The sequence below is a fragment of the Desmodus rotundus genome, chromosome 6 (assembly GCF_022682495.2).
Source record: "Desmodus rotundus isolate HL8 chromosome 6, HLdesRot8A.1, whole genome shotgun sequence".
In the NCBI taxonomy this organism is placed as follows: Eukaryota; Metazoa; Chordata; class Mammalia; order Chiroptera; family Phyllostomidae; genus Desmodus; species Desmodus rotundus.
In genome coordinates, this window is record NC_071392.1 from 148,093,330 (window position 1) to 148,107,742 (window position 14,413).

At 39.3% G+C, this 14,413-nt stretch overlaps 1 non-coding gene across 1 annotated transcript; it reads right to left on the bottom strand.

The window, feature by feature from the left end:
* Positions 1-14,040: 14,040 nt before the first annotated feature.
* On the bottom strand, positions 14,041-14,099 carry LOC112319763 (small nucleolar RNA SNORD59). The gene has a single exon (XR_002976365.2). It is a non-coding gene; the product is annotated as a small nucleolar RNA SNORD59 (small nucleolar RNA).
* Between the last annotated feature and the right edge of the window lie 314 nt (positions 14,100-14,413).

Here is a 14,413-nt window from a genome sequence, read left to right on the forward strand (position 1 = left end):
CATGCAATTAAAGCTTATGTCAGGCCACAGCTGGTTTGCTCGATTGGTTGGAGCATCATCCCGAACACCAAAAGGTTGCAGGTTCGATTTCCCATCAGGGCACACACCTAGGTTGTGAGTTTGATCTGGCAACCAATTTCTCTACAGAACAGGGAAAGCCTAACTGTCAGAGCTTATACCACTTTTATGAACTCCAGATGATCCCAAGTACTCATAAGTGCTTTTGGCACATAGTAGGTGTTCTAATAAATATTTGCTGAATCTATTAAACATTATTGTTAAAAGTCTGAGCCAAATGATTGTACCGCCTATGGGAAGAAGACACAGGAAGGGCAGTCTGCTCGCTGGGCTATTGCCCGGATGCCACCACGCTGTAACTCTGTCCTTGAGGTTTCCCTGTGTCCTTGGTTTTCCCTGGCCTCTGCTCCTTCCAAGCAATGATGCTGGAGCAAGCACTTGCCTTTTCTAAGCCTCAGTGTCTTCATTGTTAGAGACAGTTTTCATTTTAAGGGGGTCAAATTGATCCAGAGGGATTAAATCACTCTGTCACATTTACAGAAAGTGTGTGGTTTTCAGACTCCAAACTCTTGAGTTTGATTCATTTTCCCAAACTGCCTCCTCCAAATTTTCCCCCAGCATTTCTCCCTGAGGTAGGGGGAGGTGACTTGTCCAGAGCCCTCCGCCCAGCGTGTCGCCAATCCCTTGACTCCTAGTTTAACACGTTTTTACATTCTATCTGGCTGCCTACCATTCTCATTGAATTATAATGAGCTCTATTCTATTATAATGATTATGTTAATGTGTTAAGTGTTAGTCTCAGCCTGACCTTGTATATGTTTGTTTTTGATGCTCTGTTTCTATTTAAAGTGCAAGGTCTTGGGAGGAGGAAAAGATGCCAATTTAACCACCCCACTGCCTCGTGCTCCTGGAGGCTTAGCAAACACTATTTGGTGATGATAATGGTGATAGAGTAGACATAATAATATTCCCTTTTCTCTCTAGGGAACTGTGTGGTTGCTTTATTTTGCATTTGGAATTATTTTGTTGTTGCTCCAGAGATAGGTACTTCAAGTCCTCTAAAAGTCAGCAATGGGAGCAGCATTTTCCATTAAAAAGTTTTCTCTACAGAATTCTGAAACTTCCCCAGATTTGCAAAGGGGAACAGAAGTGTGAAACCCAGAGAAGAGTGTGGAGTGGAGCTGTCGTTTTATATTTGTTTTCCAGGACACTGCTGAGCACAGCAAATATAAATGGTAAATGCTGCATTTCATTTTCAGGAGAGCAGGTGGCACCTGAGGGAGGGGAATTAAAAGAATGTAGGATGTGCAGGAAAGAAAAACAACACTCTGAGAAATATGGAAGCCTACAAGGAAGTTGAATTGCCTTCTTTGCTACTCCTTCGGTGATGCCCATGGCATCTAGGAAGGCAAATAGGTATAGGTCTTTGGCACAAAGACGACCATATTTTTTGGACACACACCCAAACTTGTGCATCTTTATCACTTGCATGACAAAGGGATTGAATGAAGAATGAATTTCAGGCCTCACACTCTTGGCCAACCTGTAGCTCATGGTCTTGTACAAAGCAGGAGGAGGTACTTTTTCCTCATTCATACACACCGAGGAGGCAGGTAAATGCCTTTTTCTAACCTCACTGTGTACGTGAGAAGCAGCCTTGTGTACAGAGTCCAGATAGTGTAAGAGCCGTGTTGATATCATTTCAGTCCATCCGGAGTTTGCTTGTATGAATATCAATGAGCCCCTTCTCTCTGATCTCCTTTTCTTTAACCCTGTACACTTCCCTTGGACCCTTGGATTCTTTCAGAAAGGCAGAAGTACATCTTTGGTCTCCACAGAATAAGAGAAAACTCTTACTACAGATTTTTCACAGCAACTATATATATAAGACAAATAAAGTGTTTTTTTTTTCTTTTTTGCTTCTTAAACTTCACCTCATAGTACAATTTCCATGTGTTTATATGCTCACAAATTTGTTTTCTCATTATCCATTCTCGGGTACTGTACTACTTGAGTGAGGTCTTAAAAAAAGGATTAATTAAAAAAGAAGGATGTTTTTTAAAATGGGGGGTGGGTGGGAAGGAGGATTAAAAATGTCCACATTGCCCCATAGGAATGTCTCAGGGCATTAAAAGGGATTAAGGTGATTTGAAAAAAAAAATTATAAAATACTTCACAGTTGAAAAAAATACTGCAACAACATGAGTGCAGGTATGATTATTTTTGTTTTATAAACAGGAAAGTAGTGGCTTATAGATACTGTATGACCTACCAGGGTCAGACAGCTAATAAGTGAAAGAGCTGGCCTGTTCTGAGAACGAGAATGCTGTTGCTACTTTGGCCATTATCTCTCATTTCCTTTTAAAAATTAATCTCAAACTTTCCGAAATGCCTACTATTCACCAAGTGGTGCTGGGGGGGGGGGTCGTGTATGATATAGGTACATGTATACAAATATTTATATATTTTTTAAACTAGGAAATGCCATCCCCTCTGAAGTACGTTTGAATGCAGACCTAATGTTATCCTCCAAATTTAAATTCCTGTTGAACTCGCTTTGCCGGTACCCACCACAGCTGCATGGACTGTTTTCTAGCATTGTTTCCCGGTATGTTCTGGGGCAGGCTCATCATCCTGGCTTACCTGAGGGCTCCTGCACTCCGGCCTCAGTGACAGCTCCTAGAACAGATTGCACTGGATCCGTGAGAATCCGTCCTGAAACTGGCCACAGCTCTCAGCAGGGATGGCATCTTTTTTCAGATAAGGAACTAGGATAATGGAGGTCTGTGGCTCCCTGTGGTCACGTAGGACTTGTGAAGAGGATACACCTGAGAAGAAAGAGGGGCAGAAAGAGCAGAGCTGAGAGACAGAGGAAGAGACATCTGTTGACACGCTTTACACTCGTTAATCTCGTGGGTCTCAGGAACTTGCCTGGGGGCGGTCTGCTCATTACGCACATGGATTTTCTTTTCGGATTAAATTGGTTCGAGGTGGATTACTGTAACTTAAAATCAAAAGACTACTGAATAATGAAGTAAAGACAATACTAAAGATGAACAGAAGCATAGGAATAGAAGTCAAAGCCCTCTACTCTTCAAATAACTGTGGAACTGACTGGAGGTAAGTGGCACTATTTCTCTCTCAAGTGCCCACTTGACTTTATCGATAATTTTCCTGTCCTTGACAATGATGTCACGGCTTACTTGTGTTTCTTTAGTCGCTGTGTGCTAAAAGGGCCCCGAACCTGATCAGGGGCCCTTTTTATACCAGTGATTGAGTTAGCTTAGACAGGAATATGGCTATCAAAAGATTCTGTCCACGCAAAGTGTAATGATGATTAACGAGCTCACTTATCTCATAACTCAACAGTGACTTGACGGGGTGGCCTATGGGGTGATCGGGAGACAAAGAAAGAAGTGGTTTGTGTGTGCTCAGCACCACAGACTCAGCCAGTCCTCCTTGACTGGGACTTACGTGCCCTTCAAATTAGGGACGTATTCAGTAATTTGTTTCAAATTTGTGACATGGCGGATTTGAAAAGTGGAATAAACTGTTCTCTCAATTAAAATAAAGTTTCTCCTCAGAGATGATAAAATAAGAATGCTCTAGCTACTTTTATCACTGTCTCATAATTTTCAAAAACCTCTACTGTTTGCAAAATATACGCACAGGGGCCAGGTGGTGATAAATGTGCGCGTAAATATGTAAAAATCCTGTTGTCTGTCTCTGAGTGATCTAGAAGCAGGAGAATTTTGATCTAAATACCTGAATGAGGCCAAAGATCTGAATGAACAAATAAACAGACCCCTCAATATACTAAATTCACATCCAAAGATACTTCTACAAAATCATGCCTGACCGACTCCTGTCTCATCGCTTCTCCAAGTCAATGTAGGATTATAAACACGCAGACTTTGTCTCTTACATTTAGCGGTTATATTCTTTAAACAAAATTTGTGTCCTCCACCCAGAATGTTTAAAGATATCAGATGGGAAAGGATGACTTTTAAATTGTTAAACACGTAACTTTTATCCAAATATGTTTTACTTATGTTATTAATGAGAGAATCGCCAGAATGTAAGAGACGGTATGGGAAGGATTTGAGAAAATGGCACAGATGTTTATTGGGGAAAGCACTGCTTAAACAAGATTGCTGTGTTAGAGAAAATCGATACCCTGCCAAACAATAAACCACACTCTGTGGAATTGTCATCTCCATTGGGGAGGGAAAAAATAATCACTTGATACCAGTTTCTATAACCTAATGGCTAACTGAGGAAGGCTGTAAAGCATCAGACTCCATCACTGGCCAGAGTGACATTTTCTGGGAGCATCAGGTATCACTGAGATGGGCTTATTAGAAAATAATCAAGTGTCATATTGAAGTCACGTAATCAACATTTTGTTTTATTTTAAATGTTGGTTAATTTTCCTATAAAGAGATAACTCAGCATAAGGGTGAGCCAAGTTCATTGATCTTACCTAACTACAAATGGAGTTTCTGAGATAATTGAGGGGCTTCATTGATTTTTTAAAAATTATTTCAGGCTAAAAAAAATAACAAATTTTCAATCATTCATAGCAAAAACATATCTCAGATATTTTTACATTTGCTATGGATATGAAAAAAAAATAGAAACTCAGACAGATATAATGAGGGAAAGATACAAATTAAACTGCTTAAAAATATATCTAAAGGGAGGGGAAAGTTTAGTTTAGAAAATTAAACAAATAATGAATGTAGACAGTGTTTCAAAGGAACAAATCAATATCAGATGCATTAAAAATAATAAATTATACATATTAATTTTGCCATGAAGAACTTTTAAGAGCTTTAGAACTGTATTCTCTTTGAGTGGAACAAAATTTTTTTAAGAATCTTTTTTCTTCACTTTTCTGTACAGTGTTTGAAATGTCACATACCTCCAGAATTTAAACAGGAAGGAAGTGAGGGATGGAGGGAATAAATAAACCTGAAATCAAATTATCGATTTTAGAATTTAATTTAGATCATCATCACCATCATCTTAGAGTGCTCTAATTTACTTGCCCAAAGCACTTTCTGTTCCTGAAATAATTAAAATTTGATTAAAAATACAAATTATACATTGTTGTTTTTAATTTAATTAAATGAGACGGCTTTTCTTCCTTTGCCTACCCTGCTGCCTCCAAAACCTTTCTTGCCCCCTTCCTTGGGAGGTCACTGGGACTACTTCCACCATAGTTACAAAGTCCCTGCAAATTAACTCACCTTGTAAGCAACCGTCAACCAATAGTTGCAGGATTTTAGAGACAGGCAGAATAGTACGCTGTTCCCAGAGAGATAAAGATTATGCAGGACCCAATTTATCTTCCCCGGTTAAATTTAGTAACATGAGCTTCTGGATACATGAGGCGTTTCTAACCAAATGCAAAGGCTAGAAAAGCTAAGCACAGAAAAACCTAACAAGAAACAAAACCAGCCCAGATCTGTGCAGCTATGAGCAGTGAATTGTATAAATGTAGAGGAGAGTACAGCATTGGGGGAGCGTGGGGTTCAGTGGAAGACCTGGAGGACATGGGTTATTATCCTGATGACTCTGGCTAGCAACTTCCTCCTACTGTCCTCAGTGGGGAACAATTCCAGGGACACCTATATGTGTACAATGCTAGTACAAATAATTAATGGTGTGAGGACTCCCGTTGAAAGATTTTAAAAGGAGAAAAACATTTTGTAATCACAGTTAATGAAGGAGTATTTTTGTACACAAGTTTTCTTTTGTAATCATGGTGTATGCTTATCAGAAGAATGTAAGATAATGAAAGTTGGAGGATGTTAATGATTGTGACCGTTGGAGACAATCAGGGACAGCTGAGCGGTGGATTAAATGTCTAAACCAGGAAGATGTTCTCTGAGAAAGGGCAGCCTTTGCAGTCACCTGCTTGAGGAAAAGGGCTGGGTTTGGAAACGGGAGCATCCTTAAGCACAAACATTCCCAACCTTTAAGACTCAGGTAGATGACAAGTTATCATGCACAGCACCACGGAGATTGAATAATTGATTCCCTGCTTATTGTTAAATGTATCCTGGGGCCCAGGGAAGCTGATTCCTCATAAACTCTGAGATGAAACTCCTATTCCTGGTGGCACAATGACAATTTACAATTTCAATTGTAGTTAACCAGGGAGAAAGACCATCTCAGCAGCAGACAAAACCAACAAGCTGTGCTCCACACCCAGACAATCATAAACCGATCTTTAATGTTAGCAGTAAGGAAGGTGATTATGTCAGCAGTCTTAAGTGCTACATTTTCAGAAGGATGGAGTTCCAAGACAGACTTGCACAAAGTGGAAACCTATCTTCAGTAAGATATTTAGGGGCTACAATCATGTCTCTTTTTCAATGGCCTGCCATCCTTAACCCCCCACATTGGCAGAAAGCAAAAAGCAGCACACAGCTGACCAAGTACTACCCTGCCTTCGGTGTTCCAGTGAGTCCCCGCTGCCCCTGAAAGCCCAGGAGAAACATCAGCTCCGTGGAATATCCTTTCCTAACTGGCAAGGCAGGGGTCGGCACTTCTCACTTTTTGTTGTTTGTTTGTCTTTAATACAATCTTCATTCACGTATTCATGCATCAACAATTGTTATACCAGGAGTTGAATGAGATAAATAGCAAGGGATGTGTGAACTATAGCATTGATCCACTGTATTCCCAGGTGTTGTTTTTATATCTGTCTCTCTGGCACCTTAAGGACAGACCCTGCTGTCTAACTTACTTTGATATCTGCCATAGCTCGCTGGGTTACAGGATCATAGTAATTTCATGTAATTTTCATACCACCTGACACCCAGTCCATCACATATTCGGAATGACCAGTTTTTATTAACCTCCTAACGTTACTAGGAGACAGTCTCTTTGGTGCACCTGAGCATTCTCCCCATTGAGCCGAGATGGTGGCCGGGGAGGTTCTTAACTAAGCACGTGGAAAGCTAGAAATACCAAATGGATAAGGCCCAAGCGTAAAAAGCTAACAACATAATTGGATAGAAAAAGCCCTTACTTTCCCTTCTAGTACCAGGTTGGGGGTGGGATCAGGGGGAGGCAGACACATGCACCATAGAAGTCAAAATGGCATGGGAGGAGGTACTGGACCAGAGAGGCCTGTCAGTCTAGCTTGGGGAAAGAAGGGATTGGTTGGGAGGGGAACCCATTTGAAGTGCGAAAGTGGGAAGTTGATAGGTCATTTTGAGAAAGCACCTGGCCCGTCCTACACCCAAGCTAATATAATACCAGGAGAACAAAGGGTCTTTCTCTCTCATTCTCTCTCTCGGCTCCCTGGCTTGTGACCGGCACTCAGTGGACTTGCCTGTTCTTTCCATGGGCCACATGTATGCTAAGGCCACATGGCCCATGGACTCCAGGAGGAAGCTTTCTTACTCTCTTGCCCACCTGGTGAGGTATTCACTGGTGCGATCACACACTCTCTCCTGGGAGCACGTGATCTTGAGGCCCCGCCAGCAGCATGGCCCATGGCTGGTGGGCTCCACACCCCAGCTCCAGGAGGGAGCTAGAAATGAACAGCAGCTGAGGACAAGCTACGCTACCTGGATGGGGAATATGTCTGTTTAGCAGCCCCCTATGGGGTCCAAAGGACTGCACTTTAAAGCGGAGCAGGAACTCCAATCACTGGCTTTTGTCTTGGTCTTGCTGAGATCATGGGGTTTAAGACAAGAGTCCACCATTCTCCCAGATCATGCAGCACCTGAATAGAACCACTTTCCTTACACCAGCATCTGCCTCACGAGTTGGGCTTTTGTGGTGACAGGCAGCCGAATCCCCATTTTTGTTCATCAATACTAAGTCAGCTCAACACTATATACTTTGTTATTTTATCCCTCTATTGCTTATCTACACTTGTTTTGGCATGTGTGTGTGTGTTTGTGTGCGTGAATCTGGCATTCTAAACTAAATGCTACTTTATTCATTTGCTAAATGTTTATTGAATACTGATTATTCACTAACATAAGTTATAGGTTAGGTGTTAGGCTGCCTACACTAAGAGGAGGGGTTCTCTCATCTATACTTCATACTGCCCCTGCTCCTTCTGGGACCCTCCAACTAGTTCCTTGAGACCACAAACTTTATTTTAGTTAGTTTTATATATTCAAAGGCTAGCATAAAGTAGGAACTCCAAAAATTAAATTATTGCTTCACAAATTAATAATCGCCTTTCCTCCCCTATTCCTCCTTATGGCATTTACACCTGGAGCACAGTTGAGCACATGGTAGGACTGTGAATAAGAACAAACGTTTATGAAGTGCTTCTTATATGCCAGATAAAACTCTAAATTCTTTGGAGATATAATATCATTTGATTTTCTGAAAAACATAAGGTTAATCTCTTATTAAGACCCAATATCAGAGATGCATTCGCTGGGGGCTAAGGAACTGAAGTCAGAGACAGGTGGCACATCCGTGACTCACACAGGTGTAGTACTATTGTACTCTAACATAAGATGACAGATGGCTAGATTGATTCATTGCGACATTTAGAAGTGATGCCTAACTTCTAGAGTCATTATCTAAATTGGCTCAGTATCTACTTCCAAGGAAAAATCCTCGGAACAGGGAGACCTAAAATGTGACGTGAGTGCTCCCTGCTGTTCTACGTGCTTCGTGTAACCTTTGGTTATTCCTGGTGGTTGACTGCTGGACGGAAGACTGGCTTTTAGACTTCTGTTGGCAGGCCTCTTTGACTTGGCATCTTTGGACTTTCTGACGCTTGCTTGATCCTCGGACCCTTTTCTAACCATGTGTGTAGCCACATTCTGCTTGGTCAGCTGAGGTATGAGCCTAGCAACACAAGCCTTTCCTTTGCCCCAGACAGTTATAGAAAAATCCCCTCTAAAGGCAAAAAACTAACAAGCACAATACTTCCTATAAAACAACGATTATTTAGGTGTACTTCCTAATGATTTGCATGTGTCTGTTAAAAAAAAACCCTCTTTTCAAGACAAAAACAATATTTCCCAAACAATAATCAGGTTATATGATACCTGTTTCCTTTTATCCTACTTTCTCAATTGCTTCTAATGAATTGCAGGTAAAACCTACCTGTAAATTCTTATATAAAGTCACATCTCACTTTCAGTTAACAATTTATATTTTATTAGAAATGAAGATAAAGTTGGAGAACTTACCATTCCTGATTTCAAAGTTATCACAATAGTATCAAAATAATATGACATCAAGATAAAGAGAAGACAAGCCACAGACCGGGAGCAAATATGTGCAAAAGAAATATCTGATAAAGGCCTGATTTCTAACCTATACAAAGAAATCTTAACGCTCAACGATAAGAAAATAAACAATATTAGCAAAGTAACCAAAGATCATAATAGACACCTCATCAAAGATATGCAGGTGGCAAATAGCTTAAGAGAAGATGCTGCACATCATATGTGCTCATATGTCCACGCAAAACCTGTACACGAATGTTTACGGCAGCTTTATTCCTAACTGTCAAAACCTGGAAGCTACCAAGAAGTCCATACAGAGAACAAACTGTGGTACATCAGACAACGGAATATTACTCAGTGCTAAACGGAAATGAGCTGTCAAGCCATAAAAAGACACGAAAAAAACTTAGATGCAAATTACTTACTGAAAGAAGCCAATATGATTCTAACTATATTGCATTCTGGAAAAAAACCAAAATGATAGACCCAGTAAAAATAAGCAGTGGTTGCAAGAGATCGGAGGGGACAGAGATACAAACAGGAAGGGCGCGGAGGAGTTTCAGGTCAGTGAAAATGTTTGGGATGCTGCTGCGCTGATGGGTGTATGTCACAAACCCACAGAATGTACGAAACCAAGAGCAAACCCTACAGGAAACCGCAGACTTGGGGCGATCATGATGCGTCAGTAGGTTCATTGTAACCTGAGTAGCTCTCTGCTGAGGGACGTCAATAATGTGGGAGGCTATGCACATGCAGGACAGGAGGTATATGGACAATTTATGGCTCTTCCACTCAATTTTGCTGTGAACTTAAAACTTCTCTAAAAACAAAGACTTCTTTTAAAAAGCACGTTCTCCCCCCAAATTGTCACATCCCTTGTGGTTTAAATTTCATCTCCTTTTTAGACTCATTAAAGTGCCGGCAGTTTATAATGTTAATTTTAGAAGTCAGATGTCTTAATTTGTCTTTCTTGTCCTCCAGAAATATCGGCAATTCGTAATGCTCACAGGAGAATAGTGAAGTGTCAGCCAGCAAAGACACGAGACTAGGCACATAGCAGAAAAGTTAGAGAAAAAACGTGGTTGCCCTGTGGGAGATTTCTATGCAAAGTGCCTCCTAAAAGGACTATTGGAAGATAATGAAGAAAAACTCTGAATTGCTCCATCAAATATATACAAATTATTTTCAAGTGCTGCTAAGGAATAACAATCAAATCCTGAAAACACAGTAGTTAAACTACAATACCTTAGAAAAAAAGAAATGTTTAAAAAAGAAATAGAATAAATCAAGTCCAATCAAGGACAATCCAAGTCTTATTCAAAAATCCTGCACAAACAACAGACTGGCCCTGTTACATCACATAAAGAAAATGAATAAAACACACTCGGGCAAACATTCCTGAAAGAGTCATTCTATGGTCTCCTTTGCTTTGAAAGAGAATTTGTGTTTCCTTGGAGTTCAACGTATTTGTAGATTTAATTAACGAGTAGAAGAAATACAATTTTGACCTCTACCCTTAATTTGCTAGGTATGTTTGATTTGAATTGATACATTTTTTGATAGATTTATATTCTTGTAACAAATTAGGACTAAACATAGTCATCAAAACATTGTCAAATATTTGACTCAAAGAAGAGAGGAAAAAAAGACAGCAATCTTGTTTCCTAGTTACCATAGTTAAGTTTCCAATAAACACGCCTCCTACATCTCAAATGGCAAGATTATTTTTATTGAAAGCAAACCTTACAATAAGCAACATTTAATAAAATCAGAAGTAAATTGTTAGATTTCACATCACTGACAGTTGGAAAGAAAATACTTAATCGCTAATTATCCTGTTTGCTACACTTAAATATTCTGGCACACATGAGATTATGCATTTTCTCCTGCATATTATTTGTGTAATTTGGTCAATCTGTCAAGTAGAGAATGCCGGTGCCCAGGTTACGGTTTAATGGTCTGAATTTAAGTAGAAGTCATATTCATATATGTAAATCTTAACTTGTTGCTTATGATTATGGTAAATCACCTTTCTACGCTATAACACGATTGAATGAAATGGCGAAAAAAAATTTCAAGTATCAATACCTATTCAAAAAGAACATCTTGGTTAGAATAAGATTTAAGGAAACAAAAACAAAGTAGAAAACTTAGATACTATAAGGTCAAAACATTATAAAAATTAACATTACAAGAAGCTTTTAAGGATAATTTTTATGTTCTTAGACTACTTTATTTATTCCATCTAAACTCGATTTTTTTCCACCCCCAAAGAGAAAGCAACCCATTCCCAACCTTTTATCCCAACCCCATGCACATGTTCCTTCTCCAATATTGTTAAAATTTTAATGAACCTAGGGGCCAAAAATCCGATTTTCCTCGTTTGCAATTTCTATCACAATTAAAAGTGCACATCTCATTTCACATATTGATTTTACTGTTAGAAATTTATTCTACAGATATACCTGAACAAATGTAGAAGTATAAATGTAAAATAGTGTTCAATGAAGCATCGTTTGTAATAAAAGAGAGAGGAAGAGAGCCTGAGAATCACCAGATATCCATCAGTATGAGATGTGGTCTATGGAATTAAATTCTGATATGTTACAGTATACTCATGCTGTGATTAACTTATGGCTAAATTATGACATAAGCAGAGGCGAAAGCAAGGTAGAAGTAAGTATACATGTTAACATGGAAGGAATCTCCAAGGTTTATTCATCAAAAAGTAATGTTAGGAACATGGTTTTTTTTAATTTTTATTTTATTGTTGCTCAAGTACAGTTGTCTGCATTTTCCCCTCCACCACTCCCTCCCACCCCCCGCCATCCCCACCTCCCTCCCTTGCTTCCACACTCCCCTTGGTTTTGTCCACGTGTCCTTTATAGTTGAAGAACATGTTTTTATAGTATAAGCCTATTTTTGTAAAGTGAATTTTTGAACTTGTCGATTATTAAATACCTAGACATTTAGTAGTGGCTTAGTATCTAAAATATTTTATATTCTGGCTATGCACGTATATTATTTTTACTTTTCAAGTTAAAAGAAACATGTCTTAATAAGAACAACATCAAAAAACAGTAGATATCAGAAATTCATTTTCTTTTTGAAATTTGCTGCTCACCTCAATCATTCTCAGAAGAAAAATTGCAAAACATGTTTAGGTGAAAACTGTAGAATTCAATAAAACGGCGCCGCAGCTGTTATTCTCACCGTAACATTGCAATTTGCATAGTGCAACGAAGTAGCCCGCGGGGCCGCTTTGGAAGTGTTCACCCAGCACACCCGGCAAATCCAGCACGTACAGACCGGTGATGTCATTCTCAGTTCTCATCAGGAAAACAAGCTCTCGCTCCTCATCCAGGTGGTAACAACTCTTTGGAAACCAATCAGATTGTAACAACCATAATTTTGTGGGGACGATCTTGCAAATTGAAACTCAGACAGAAAATAAAATTAAAATTACATGCAAGTGAAGAGCAGAATTCTCTAAATCTCAGGGTAAACAGCTTGCTCAGGGGAGATAGTTTATTTAGCATGGAGCTAATTAAAATATATTTAGTATAATGGGTTTAAAGTATCAGTTATAGAGTGCCCTATACAAGAAAATAGAAACAGTATCTATAGTGCCAGATAGATCGTGGGTTCCCAATCCGGCACTATTGAGGTTTGGGGCCAGATAATGCTGTGCTAGGAAACACTGTCTGTTACATGGCAGCACATTTAGTGGCATCCTTGCCCCTGTGCCCACTGCTGGCCAGTGACACCCCTCTTCTCCTCTCTCCCATCTCCAGTGGTGACCAAAAATGTCCCGGACATTGCCGAATATTCTCCGATGGGCTACTGTGCCAGATGGAGAATCACTGACAAAGATTATTTTGACTAATCTGGGGGGGGTAAATATTTTTTTGCCATGATCCTTAGTAAGACATATATTTTAAAACATAAATGGGGATACATAATTATATAAAATGGTATATAATTATTTTGGCATGGAAACACTAGGAAACACCGGTGCATCAGGAAATCCCATTGGCTGTTAAACTCTGAAGAGCTCTAATATGGGGGTTCAGGGGGTTGCCGTGTCCAGGGGACAGAAGTCCCTGACTTTGTCCTAATGATTATAGACCCTTCATTCTTATAAAAACTGGTTCAGCTGCTCCTATGTAAACTTACTGCATCCTAGTACTTATAATATAAACACATATTTTATAAAACAACAACCATCTAACTATGACAACCCATACTGATATTTTCTATGTTCTCATTACGTTATCTCTCTCCCTTCCTTCCTACACTTTTTAATGTTGGCACCATCTACTAAATTAAATTTACTGAACACACTGCTAAGTTATAATTCACACTCTGATAAACCCTGGAGTACATATCTATCATCTCAATCACACAAGTATGACTGATTCATATTCATAGAAACAGCCGTGCTGATTTGGGACAGCTTCCCTGCGCATTGTCACACCGCTTTGGGAATGCGATGCAGTATTGGTACCAAGATGGAACCTATTCATGACTGTGATTGTCAATTAAATAAATCAGACAGATAAAGTAAGAGCCATACGATTTTGCTCACATGTGGGATATAACACTAAAAGGCAACAAATGAACAAACAAGACAAATAAGAACTCACAGGCACAGACAACAGGGCAGTGGTTCCCAGAAGGCAAAGGGGGTGGGGGAGGTAGCAGAGGGTAAAGGGGTCAAGTACATGGTGACAGAAGGAGATGTGACTTTGGGTGATAAACACATAATACAACATAGAAGTGATTTATTATAGAATTGTAGACTTCAATTCTGCAAACTCGGAAGAAGGAAAGTCATTTAGATAAAATCATCAAAGAAGTGTAGACTTCAATTCTATATAATTTTATTAACAAATGTTACCTCAATAAATTTAATAAAAAGGAAGACAGGTAATCTAAGTGGTCCTATATGTAATAAAGATATTAAATTTCTTAAAATCCTTTCTGAAAAATAATGCCCAGCCCAGAGGGTTTCATTGGTGGATTCTACTGGAAGTTTAAAGGAAAAAAAGTTCAGAACTCACATGTTATCTTCCAGAAAAAAACAAGAGAACACTTATCAACTCATTATTTGATGCCAGGATTTTTCTTATTCCAAAACCAGACAAAAACAATTCAAGAAAATGAAATGAAAG